Genomic DNA, 12,925 nt, shown 5'->3' with positions numbered 1-12,925 from the left:
AGAGTGCCTTGTCCAGGTAAATGCAGGATCCAAAATAAAGCAATAAGCCACGAGAGGCCATATGTCAGTGATTTTACCAAGGGATTGTTGTAGTGCCAATGTTCAATAAAGATTTACATTTAGTATTGATTCGTTTTAGAATTAACATTTCTTCTGCCAAGTAAATAGTTAATTATCCTAATGGCAGACTGTTAAAGGAATATTTCGGAATACTTACTGGCCATGAATATGTATTCTGCTTTATTTTTATTAAAATAATTAAGAAAATAAAATACATAAATAATATAGAATAAAATAATGTATTATATATATATATATATATACAATATATTATACATTATTTTATTCATATATAATTATATTTATTTTATTTATATATATATACACTGTGTGTGTGTGTGTGTGTGTGTGTGTGTGTGTGTGTGTGTGTGTGTGTGTGTGTGTGTGTGTGTGTGTGTGTGTGTGTGTGTGTATTTATAATGAAAAATATATTTGGCCTCATGACAAATGATCTATTTAGCCCTTATATTATTTAGTGCAGGTCATTGTGTTACTCTAAGCATAATATACAAGTTATATACAGTCTAGTCTCTGTCTCTCAATAAAACTGCACCAGTCACAAAATGTGCACATATTGTGATTTTGCTCCTAAAGTATAGTATTAGTTTTGGTGGCTTAATGCCAGGAATTTTCTGTATACCCTTCCCTTGAGTATACATATAAGTACAGGATGTATGTGGACTCTACTGTATAAAAGGTAAAAGGATTGTAAAATAAAGCATTCCTATGTTTTTTTTTTTCTTTGGTTATTTAATCTATGTCACACTAGTAAAACCAGAATTCTCACATGCTCATTTTAAATGCTAATAATGTTTTTACAAACTCCTTGTTATGGTTTAAATGTTTTTTATTTTTTTTATACATTTGCTTCCTTCCTGGTATAGTGTGGAATCCTACAACAGGCATTCCAGTAAAAGGCAGGCTCGCATGTCACATGGTCTGTTTTTCTGTGATTGCATTGAAAGTCTCGTGTGAACAGGTGACTGTAATTCAGTCATACTACAATCCTTGTTAATCTTGTTATTATTCCCAGAACAATCAGAGAGGAAATGCGGCGCTTTCTAATTTTACTGGAATGACAGTGTGAATGTGTGTGTGTGTGCAGGTGTGTTTGTACAAGCAGAGAAAAAGATAAAGAGTGAAATCAAGCCTGTCATTTGATCTGGTGTGGTTCATGGTAAGGAAGCCCGGCATTACAGATGCACATGAGTTTTCTATTTCCTCCCAGATCTTTCAGTCTGGTCTGTGCATTACAGTGATGCAATATGACACAAAGCCTGTCACAGACACTCTTGCTGCTGCTGAATCCTGCTTTTGAGCACATGAACTCGAAATAACAAAACTGCAGTGACACACAATAGAACAGACATTCAAGAAAAATTGCCTGTCATGCTGCATTTGCTGTCAGCTGTGAAGGTGCAGCTGCTGTGTGTGTGTGTGTGTGTGTGTGTGTGTGTGTGTGTGTGTGTGTGTGTGTGTGTGTGTGTGTGTGTGTCCGTATAGTTTGTGTATACATTCCCTGCCCTATGTGTCTTAGAAATATGCCATTCCACTCTCAGCTGGGCAGTTTTTCTGACATTAAATTAGATTAGCTGTGAATGGAGGGAGAGACAGATAAATATTGACTCCTTCTCGGAAAGGAGAGAGAGGGCAACGCCTTTCCAATAACCATAAACCCTTGGGCTGAAAATAGACCATACAAATGTGTATATCGCAAATGAGCTGCTGTTGTTTGTGGACGGAGGGTGGTGTTCTTCCATGTTCTCTTTCAAGGGTGCAATCTGTCTCTCTTAAGTCAACACACTCTTAGTAATGATCTCAATCAAAAGAGAATACGGTAAATGAGGTGTTACTCACCTGGCATGGAACCAGCGCACTGTTTGCAGCATGCATATACAATAAAGTTTACTCTTGTCTTTGAAATGTCTTAGGAATTGCTATAAATTAACCTGAGGTCTAGGTTGAGATCTGTGAATGGTGTTGAGTAAATTGTAAGCAATTCATATATTTCCTAATTAGTTGGAAGACGCTGCATAATGATGCACGTATTTGAAAAGGTCAGGCCTTTCCTGTTAAAATCTACTGTATATAAGGATAATGTACTGTTACTTTGTTGCATGTTAAGGCAAAGTGTTAAAGCCTGCTACCGATTCCTTAATCTCTTGAGCAATAGAGCTGTTCAACTTGTTGTCCAAAAACCTGGAAGAGAATTTGCCATGGGTTCCCTCTGGATTTTCCTATTGGTTTTTATAATGCAGATTTTGAACTTATGATTAAAATAAGATCTGTGGTAAACATTACTTGAAGAAACATGGACATTTTGTTCAAAAACATAAATTACATATCGTCATATAGTCATACCTCCAACATGAATTTTGAAGCACCCTGCTTTTTTTTTTTAAGAATATTATTCAATATGGCTTCAAAATTCACATTTGAGGTATGACTATATGACGATATGTAATTTATGTTTTAGAACAAAATGTCCATGTTTCGTCAAGTAATGTTTACCACAGACCTTATTTTACTCACAAGAAGCCCTTATAAAAAACCCATAGGAAAATACAGAGGGAACCCATAGTGAATTAGACTTCCAGGTTCACCTACAAATTGACTTCATGGCTGAACAGCTCTATGTGTAACAGCTCATTCCTTCTATATGTTTTAGACATATTTTTATTTATTTTTGTCTTTAAAAGACATTTAAATCAAATATACAGTATATATATATATATATATATATATATATATATATATATATATATATATAAATTTGTAGGTGAACCTGGAAGTATATATATATATATACTGTATGTTTGATTGACAAATTGACATTGGCAATGACAAGGTCCTGGGTTTGATTCCCAGGAAACACTCAAACTGACCAAATGTATGTTTTGCATGCACTGTTCATCTCTTCAGATTAAAGCACCTGCTAAATGTATATATTTAAATTAATCCAAATAAAATTCTAAATAAAATTACTCTTTTTGTATTCTTAAATATTGAAAGGACACCTGCATTCCTGAATGTTTGCATGAAATATTAAGGTATCTTGGTTTATTCTGTAAACAAAGTGTGTGTTTCACACCTGATAGCACTTAAATAAAGAATTGCCTAGTAAAAAACCCAATATTAACTTTGTAAGGAGATATTATATCTGTCAGAAGTGTCCTGACACTTATTTAGTCGTTTTGTCCTTGTTCCCGAAAGGGAAGTCCAATCTCAAGGACTGTGGCAATGGCAAAAATGCCTTTGATTTGCTCACAATTTTATGGTTAGGACATTGAGTCGAGAAACTGTGACTATGGCATGCCTACAGTCATGTGACTTCTTGGCTAATAAATGTTTGCACACAAGCACAATTTTATGCAACAGACAGGAGACTGTGGTGTAAATCTTCTCCATATTACCATAGTGACTGTATACATTAAAGTCCAAAACACAATTCTTATGAATAATCTGTGAGGGTCATTTTGCGATTGTCTTGGTGTTGATAGAACAGAGTGCAAACTCAAGAGCAAGCTCACTGAAATATGAAGGTTTGTGTAGTATCTTCAGAAATGTAGGAACTGAATTACACACGATAACTGGAATAGCACTTTATTGTCTTCCAGGCTTACAGAGCCTACATGTGACAGGAACGCTTTTCTCATAACAACGTCTTACTCTCCCCTAAGACCCCACATGATCCGGAAGGTCCACTGCACCTCTTGTGGTGTGGTGAGGAACTGCTGTTAACTATAACCTAAATCTCAGGATACCACATCCCTCCCACCTTAAGAGGAAAAAAAAAACTTAGTATTAAGTATGGTAAGGGAAATTGAACATAATACTGTTAACACAGACATACACGTCTAGTATTTCACATGTATTTCTTTGTTTTTGTTTTTGTTTTTTTACAATGGAAATCACTGCATGAACAGAGAAAAAAAACTAGGAAGGTGGGTAGACTGCCATCCTTCCAGTGAGTCCCAGAGCTCATTCTTGCTCTGACTTGAGGGATCTCACTACTATTTCACAAAGTCTTTCAGATAAGCAGGAGTCTGCCTTGTGCGCTCGGAACAGCGCAGCCCAGGAAGTGAATCTACTCCTGCTTTTGTCTGTTCAACCACGGAGGAGTGTGCTTGGTCTGTTTCAGAAGCAGTCATTCTCTCTCTCTGCACTATGGTGACGGCAGAGTCTGCAGGCAAGGCCTCCAGTCCTGTCTCTGAAACCTGAAGACTGATAGGCTCCTCCATCCTTTCATGTGTGGGCGTATCACCACTCACTATTACATGGCGTTTTCTGATTTGATCGACATGGCGCCTGATGACTCTTCCATCTCCTGTCTGTACGGTATAGGATACAGGTCCGGTGTTCTCTTCAACGACCGCAGGTATCCAACGAGGTCCATGACTGTAGTTCCGGGTGTACACATCCTCCCCAGGTGAAAAACTCCTCCACTTACTGTGTGTGTCATGTTGTTCCTTCTGCTTGAGTTGTTTCTTTCGTATCTTTGACTTCACATCCGGCAGCAGAAGATCCAGTGTTGAGCGCAACCTTCTGGACATAAGCATTTCAGCTGGTGACAATCCCGTCATGGTTTGCGGGGTGATTCTGTAATTAAACAAAAATCTAGCGACTCTTGTTTCCAAGGTGTCCCCCTTTATTTTCTTTATTCCTTGTTTGAACGACTGTACAGCTCTTTCCGCTAGACCGTTCGACGCCGGGTGGAATGGTGCAGATGTTATGTGCTGTATGCCATTCTGTTTTAGGAATGCTTGAAACTCTTGGCTTGTGAAGCAAGTTCCATTATCCGATACTAAGGTCTGGGGCAGACCATGTACACTAAAGCACTGTCTGAGCTTTTCAATGGTAACTTGACTGGTTGCTGTACTTGCTGGGTACACGTCAATCCATTTGGAGTGTGCATCTACAATGACAAGGAACATTTTCCCTAGAAAAGGGCCGGCGTAATCCACATGCAGTCTGCTCCAGGGTGTCTCCGGCCACTCCCATGGATGTAGCGGTGCTCCTGCTGGAGGATTTCTGTTTTCCTGGCATGTATGGCAGGACTGCACTTCTTTTTCAATTTCGGAGTCCATTCCTGGACACCAAATGTATGAACGTGCTAAACCCTTCATTCTACATATTCCTGGGTGTGTGTGGTGTAGCTGTTTTAATATGGCTTTCCTACCCCTCTGTGGAACGACCACTCTCGCCCCCCAGAGCACACACCCATCTTTCACACTCAGCTCCAGTTTTCTCTGACTGTAGGGTTTGTACAGTGTATCCACCTCCCTTGGCCATCCTTTCAGACACCAGCCTAGCACCTGGGAGAGTGTTTCATCCTTAGCAGTCCACTGTCTAACCTGTTTTGTCATGATTGGTGGGTCCTCCATGACCTCCAACATGAAGACCTGGTCAGACTCGTCCTCTTCTCCTGTTTGTGGCAATGGTAACCTGCTCAGCGCGTCTGCATTTGCGTGTCCCTGCCCAGGTTTGTATATGATTTTGTACTCATACGCTCTGAGGAGAGTTGCCCACCTCTGCACTCTCGGTGACCCCATCTGAGGCACTGGCTTTTTCTCATGAAAGAGTGATATCAGTGGTTTGTGGTCAGTGCTGATTGTGAATGTTCGTCCGTAGATGTACTTATGAAACCTCTTGATCCCGAAAATGATAGCTAACCCCTCCTTATCGAGCTGTGAGTAGCGCTTCTCTGCTGGTGTTAGCGTGCGCGACATGAAGCCTAAAGGTTTTTCACTACCGTCTTCCATGACATGTGACAGTACGGCGCCTAGCCCGTATGGCGAGGCGTCACAGGCGAGCAGTAAATCTTTGTCCGCTGAATAGTGACCCAGGACTTTCGCTGACTTCAGCAACTGTTTTGAGTTCTGAAAAGCTTCTTCCTGCTCTTTGTTCCAGACCCACAAAACGTCTTTCCTCAGCAGCTTATGTAACGGGGCTAAGCTTGTAGCTAGACTAGGGAGAAACTTGTTATAGTAATTCAAGAGACCTAAATAGGCCTTTAGCTCAGTCACTGTGGTTGGTGGTGGAGCTTCCTCTATGGCCCTCACCTTGCTCTGCACTGGATGTAAGCCTTCAGCATTCACCACATGCCCTAGGTATTCTACCTCATTTTGCTGGAACGCACATTTGCTTCTGTGAAGTCGCAGGCCAACGTCTTTCAATCGACTAAGTACCTCCTCCAGCATACTCAGGTGTTCAGCTTCGTCTCTCCCTGTCAAAATAATGTCGTCTAAGTACACAGCTACTCTTGGAAGGCCTTTTAACAGGTTTTCCATCGTTCGCTGGAAGATGGCGGGAGCTGACGAAACTCCGAAAGGTAGCCTATTGTAGGTGAACAATCCTCGGTGTGTGTTTATTGTGAGGTACTTCTTTGAGGCATCATCCATTACAATCTGTTGATAGGCGTGGCTTAAATCGAGCTTGGTGAACTGTTTCCCTCCTGACAGAGTACTGAACAGGTCTTCCACACGGGGAATAGGGTATTGCTCTAGTGAGGAGGCACTGTTAATGGTTAGCTTGTAATCTCCGCATATTCTGACCGACCCATCTGGCTTTAAAACAGGAACTATGGGCGCGGCCCATTCGGCGTATTTAACGGGAGCTATAATGTCCTCCCTAAGCAGCCGATCTATCTCCGCTTCTACTTTTGCCCTCATGGCATACGGAACTGAGCGGGGCCGATAGAATTTAGGCTGTGCTTCAGCAGACACACGAATGGTTGCTTTCATACCTTTCAACATGCCTAACTCCTGCTTGAAAACATCCTCGTTTCTCATAAGTACTTGCGGTAGACTCTGTGCCTCTGTTCTCACATTTTTTATTTCTTCCCACTTCACTTTTAGAGCCTCTAGCCATCCTCTTCCTAACAAGCTAGGTCCTGTACCTTTAACCACCACTAGGGGCAATGTCTTTACTTGCCGCTCATAGATTACTTTCACTTTGGCCACCCCCACTACTTTGATTTTCTCCCCTGTATATGACTTAAGTACAAGTTTAGTTTGCCTTATTTGCGGTCGTTGCTCTTCGTTCCACATCTCATTGAACTTCAGCTCATTCATTATGCTTACGCTGCATCCTGTATCAATTTCAAAATGTACCGTCTTCTTATTCACTGCCATCGTCACTTCAAACGGTTTTATCCTCTGAATTGATGTCTCTGTTTCCATGCAGTTTAATGTAAACACTTCCTCTTCAGATCTATTACCATCCTGCTGTTCACACTCTACATTATATGATCGATGTGGACGTGGACGCCGTTCTGCTCGGTATGTTTTCTTCTCATTGTAGCTGGCACTTTCTTTATTTCTATTACGGCAAGCCTTGGCTATGTGCCCTACTTTCCCGCAACAGTGACACTTTGCCTCCTTAAATTTACACGCGGCCGCGTTGTGTTGCTTCCCATGACATCGGTAGCATTCTTTATCTTTTTTTTTCCCTTCACCCTCCTTTTTCAGTGCACCCTCTGCCCTTACGCTGTTGCATGCTAACGGTGCTGTATGGAGATCTTGAACATTTTTACTAGCGGCCTCCGCAGCTACTGCAATTTGGAACGCTCTCTCAAACGTCAAGTCTGTTTCGGATAGCAAGCGTCTTTGAATCCTGTCATCATTAATACCGCATACCAGTCGGTCTCTCAACATCTGTTCCAGTGTTGTACCATAGTTACAATCATGTGCTAATCGTCTCAATTCAGCTACGTACACACTGACGGTCTCCGTCGGCTGGCGGGAGCGCGAGTCAAATTTGTATCTCTGAACTATTTCACTCGGTTTTGGGTCGAAGTGCTCTTTCATTAAAGTTTTCAACTGACCGTAAGTTTTTGAACTGGGCTTATCTGGACTCACCAGGTTCCTTATGAGCTTGTATGTGGCTGGTCCCACCACACTGATGAGGATAGCTCTCTGCTTATCTCCGTCAACAATTCCGTTAGCTTCAGAAAACTGTTCTAGTATCTCACAATACTATTCCCATGTCTGCTCCTTCACGTCAAAAGCCTACAGAGTGCCTATCATCGTAGTCATCTTTGCTTTTGTCTCCGTGAATCCTCCGGTCCAATGCTAGCCCCTCGCTCTCCCGTCAGCTCGCCCAGTATCTTCCGTCTTCAGGCCGACATTTATTTCATTCTTCCAATATCCTCGTCGCCAATATGTAGTATCTTCAGAAATGTAGGAACTGAATTACACACGATAACTGGAATAGCACTTTATTGTCTTCCAGGCTTACAGAGCCTACATGTGACAGGAATGCTTTTCTCATAACAACGTCTTACTCTCCCCTAGGACCCCACATGATCCGGAAGGTCCACTGCACCTCTTGTGGTGTGGTGAGGAACTGCTGTTAACTATAACCTAAATCTCAGGATACCACAGTTTGTTAAAACTTATACGCATACATGTGGTCTTTAGTGACCCGGGACGTCATTCCACCCCCTGAGTTGTGCCCACAAAAACAATACAAATAATAATAAAAAAAATATAATGGTTTAAGCAACAGTGTTTAGAGTCATTAGAGACCCTATGTAAGAGTGTTTTTTTTTTTTTTTTGCACTTCCATAAATAATACTATTATTTCATATCTACATAAGTTTACTATCACATGATTATCATTATTCCATATTTGGTGCACATACATTATAATGTTATTTCTTACTCAAGTTGGCACTGTTGTTTCGGTGACTGAATTTATTCACATTTGGCATTGCTATTTGTTGAAGCCACAACAAATGGAGTGGTTCAAACAGAAGAAAGTGGAAGTGCTTCAACCAAATGGACGCTATCTATGGAAATAGACTGGCGAGCAATGGGAGGGAGAGTGTTGTTGGAGTCCACGATGTTAATGTTATGTAACTCTTTAATGTTACTGATGTAAATGTTACGTTAATGTATGTTAATTCTATATTCTGCTTGAAAGCTTCACTTTAATTTGTTGACCAGCAACTGGAAGCTTGCTACTAAAACAACCAGGTCAATTTAACTGTTAAACTTGTGTAAAATTACCATGTAACAACTGCTTTATGCAGCACAATGAAGTCGTGTTATTGTATATGGTCAGTAATGTTTGTGTCACATTTAAGATGATGTCACGACAGTAGAGGAAGTGAAACTATGGCGATCAACCTATAATCGCACACCCGTTGAGACGGCATAAACAGCAGTGGAAAAGCAAGCTCAGAAAAAGTAAATCGAGCAGAGTCGAGTCGAACCGTAACGTGCATTGGAAAAGTGCTAAAAGTTGTGCATCTATTTAGACTCTATTTAGAAAGTTCCTGAGAAAATACTTATGTGTAACGTATATGTGTAGCTTACGTGTATCTGTCAGGAATCAGTCAAGCTCGTTCCAATCCACCACTCAAAGATCACTCTCAAGTTACCACCTCATCGATCCTGGGATTGTGCCATCAATCTGATTCCCAGAGAATCCATCCCCAAGGGGCGAATCTACTCTCTAGCTGTCCCTGAACAAGAAGCCATGCAACAGTACATTGGAGAGGCGTTAAAACAAGGTTATATTCGGCCCTCTACCTCACCCGCTGCTGCCAGTTTTTTCTTTGTCCCGAACAAGGATGGAGGTCTACGCCCATGTATAGACTATAGAGCTTTAAACAAGATAACCGTCAAGTTCAGTTATCCGCTTCCATTGGTTCCCTCTTCTCTTGAACAACTTCGAGAAGCCAAGTTATTCACCAAGCTGGATTTGAGAAGTGCATACAATCTCATTAGAATCCGAGAGGGCGACGAGTGGAAGACCGCTTTCATTACCCCAGCAGGACATTACGAATATCTCGTCATGCCATATGGTCTGGTAAACGCCCCTTCAGTCTTCCAAAGTTTCATGGATGAGGTTTTCCGAGACTACCTGAATCAATTTGTAATAATATACATAGATGATATCTTAATCTACTCCAGAAACTTGGTGGAACATCAGCGACATGTCTCTCAGGTACTCCAACGGCTGCATGAATTCTCCCTGTTCCTGAAAGCAGAGAAGTGCTTCTTTCATCAAACCTCAGTCGAGTTCCTCGGTTACCACCTCAGTGAAAAAGGGGTAGAGATGGATGATCACAAAACCAAGGCCATAACCTCCTGGACCGCTCCGCAGTCTGTTAAAGAATTACAACGATTTCTCGGATTTGCGAATTTCTATCGGAGGTTCATTCACCAATACAGCCTGCTTACTGCTCCTCTGACCTCTCTACTCAAGGGAAAGCCAAAGACACTACTCTGGACCACTGAGGCGGAACAGGCTTTTCAATCTCTCAAGACTGCGTTCACCACAGCCTCCAACATCCAAACCCTGAAAAAATGTTCATTGTTGAAGTTGATGCTTCCACTACAGGAGTAGGAGCTGTGTTGCCACAATACTCTGCCTCTTCAGTCAAACCCATGCCTTTGCGTTCTTCTCTCACAAATTATCTCCTGCAGAGGTTAACTATGATATTGGCAATCGAGAACTCCTGGCAGTTAAACTTGCTCTAGAAGAGTGGAGACACTGGCTAGAAGGAGCCAAACATCCATTCCTGGTTCTCACAGACCACAAAAATCTTCAGTACTTGAAAGAGGCAAGGAGACTTAACCCACGCCAGGCCAGATGGGCACTCTTCTTTACTCGTTCAATTTTCGGATCTCCTATCGCCCTGGTTCGAAGAACGTCCGAGCCGATGCCTTGTCCCATCTCCATGCCCCCAAAACTTCCCACGAAGAACCTGAAAATATCCTACCCGAAAAGATGTTTGTCAATCCCATTCAGTGGGACTTAAATGAACAGCTGCTAGAACTATCCCAACACCAACCCAGCCCTCCAGAGTGTCCAGCCGGAAAGATTTACGTACCCGAAGAATTTCGTACCTCACTAATCTCCTCAGCACATTCATCCGTCGGCACAGGTCACCCTGGAATTAACAAAACCTATTCCACTCTCCAGACGCGCTACTGGTGGCCCAACATGATCCAAGACATCAAGACTTTCATCCAAGGATGCATCCTCTGTGCCATGAACAAAAACCCCCGTCACCTACCCACTGGAAAACTCATGCCTTTACCAGTTCCACAACGACCTTGGTCGCACATTGGAGTCGACTTTGTAACAGACCTTCCTCCCTCAGATGAGAATACATGTATCTTGGTAACCATTGATCGCTTTTCTAAAGCCTGCAAATTAATTCCCCTAAAGAACTTACCCACAGCCTTTGTAACCGCCGAACTACTTATGGAGCACGTCTTCCGGAATTTCAGCATTCCAGAGGATATTGTATCAGACAGAGGACCGCAGTTTATCTCAAAGGTGTGGCGAGCGTTTTTTGCATTAATGAATGTTACGGTGAGTCTAACTTCAGGGTATCACCCACAAGCAAATGGTCAGGCGGAACGGAAGATCCAGGATGTCAGTCGTTTCCTCCGTACCTTCTGCCATTCTAATCAACACTTCTGGAGCTGATATCTCGTATGGGCAGAGTATGCTCAAAACTCCCTTCGACAAACCTCCACTAATCTAACACCGTTTCAATGCGTACTAGGTTACCAACCACCATTATTCCCTTGGTCCGGTGAGCCATCAGAAGTCCCTGCAGTTAACACCTGGTTCCAAGACAGTGAGAGGGTATGGAACCAAGCCCATCATCATCTCCAACAAGCCCTGAACCGTCAACAACGCTTTGCAGACGTTCATCGTCGTGACGCTCCCGAATATCAGCCTGGACAACTGGTTTGGCTCTCGACCAGAGATATTTGTTTAAGGCTACCATGTCGCAAACTAAGTCCAAGATATATTGGTCCATTTACCATCGTAAGACAACTTAACCCAGTCACCTACCAACTCTGTCTGCCGGCCCAGTATCGCATCCACCCCTCATTCCACGTCTCACTTCTGAAACCCCATCACCCACTTGTTTCTGTTCCCTCTACAGACCTAGTTCAGGATGATAATCCCCCAGTACCCCCCGATGAAACCGACTCCATCTATACGGTTAGAGAAATCCTGGACTCCCGACGTCGAGGTGATCAACTTGAATATCTGGTAGACTGGGAGGATTATGGACCAGAGGAGAGGTGTTGGGTACTTCGAAGGGACATCCTCGACCCCATGTTACTCACGGAATTCCACGAACAACATCCTGAAAGGCCTGCTCCACGACCTCGAGGTCGACCCCCACGACGTCAAGGTACTAGGTCCGCTGGCGCGGACCCTGGAGGGGGGGTAATGTCAGGAATCAGTCAAGCTCGTTCCAATCCATCACTCAAAGATCACTCTCCCCAGAATACTAATCACACACACCTGGTCATCATCTATCACATCATTAATCAGCTCATAAGAACACTCACCACGATTCCAGTCTTTGTCAAGCCTCCAACAGGAACAGACTGTTTCTTCCCGCATCCTGAAATCTCCGTCAACTCTGAATTCCTGAGTATCCTATTTTCCTTACCTGATTCATGCTAACCCTATGCACTGTTGTTCTGCCATCTCCAGATCTCCCACCCGATTCCTGAGCCCATGTCCGAGATCTGATCAAATGGCCCCGATCACCCCTAGAAAAGAAGAGGGGTTAACGAACTGATACTGAGTGATATTACTACGTTGGAAGTTATCTGGCTTACCTGTTGTTCTCTGTACATCCAACGATCTTCACCTGCACCCGAAGATTCACCATATACTTACCTTACACGATTATCACCTGAAATAAACCGCATTTGAATCACTTACCTCCGATCTCCTGGTCTCTACCCTGACAGTATCTTGTGTACATGTAGCTCTATATGTTATTCACAATCAGTTGCATCTCATGAAATTTCAGTGTAAAGTGATTAATCCTTTTCTAGATTTGATATATAAAAATCATATGTCTAGAAAATGT

The 12,925-nt window shown here is 42.4% G+C and overlaps 1 pseudogene; it reads right to left on the bottom strand.

Annotated features, from left to right (window-relative positions):
* Positions 1-4,073: 4,073 nt before the first annotated feature.
* Positions 4,074-8,096, bottom strand: LOC127626699 (uncharacterized protein K02A2.6-like; annotated as a pseudogene).
* Between the last annotated feature and the right edge of the window lie 4,829 nt (positions 8,097-12,925).

This window comes from Xyrauchen texanus, chromosome 33, assembly GCF_025860055.1.
Source record: "Xyrauchen texanus isolate HMW12.3.18 chromosome 33, RBS_HiC_50CHRs, whole genome shotgun sequence".
In the NCBI taxonomy this organism is placed as follows: domain Eukaryota; kingdom Metazoa; phylum Chordata; class Actinopteri; order Cypriniformes; family Catostomidae; genus Xyrauchen; species Xyrauchen texanus.
The sequence above is the reverse complement of the archived record's forward strand: the minus strand, read 5'-3'. Positions and strand labels throughout refer to the sequence as shown.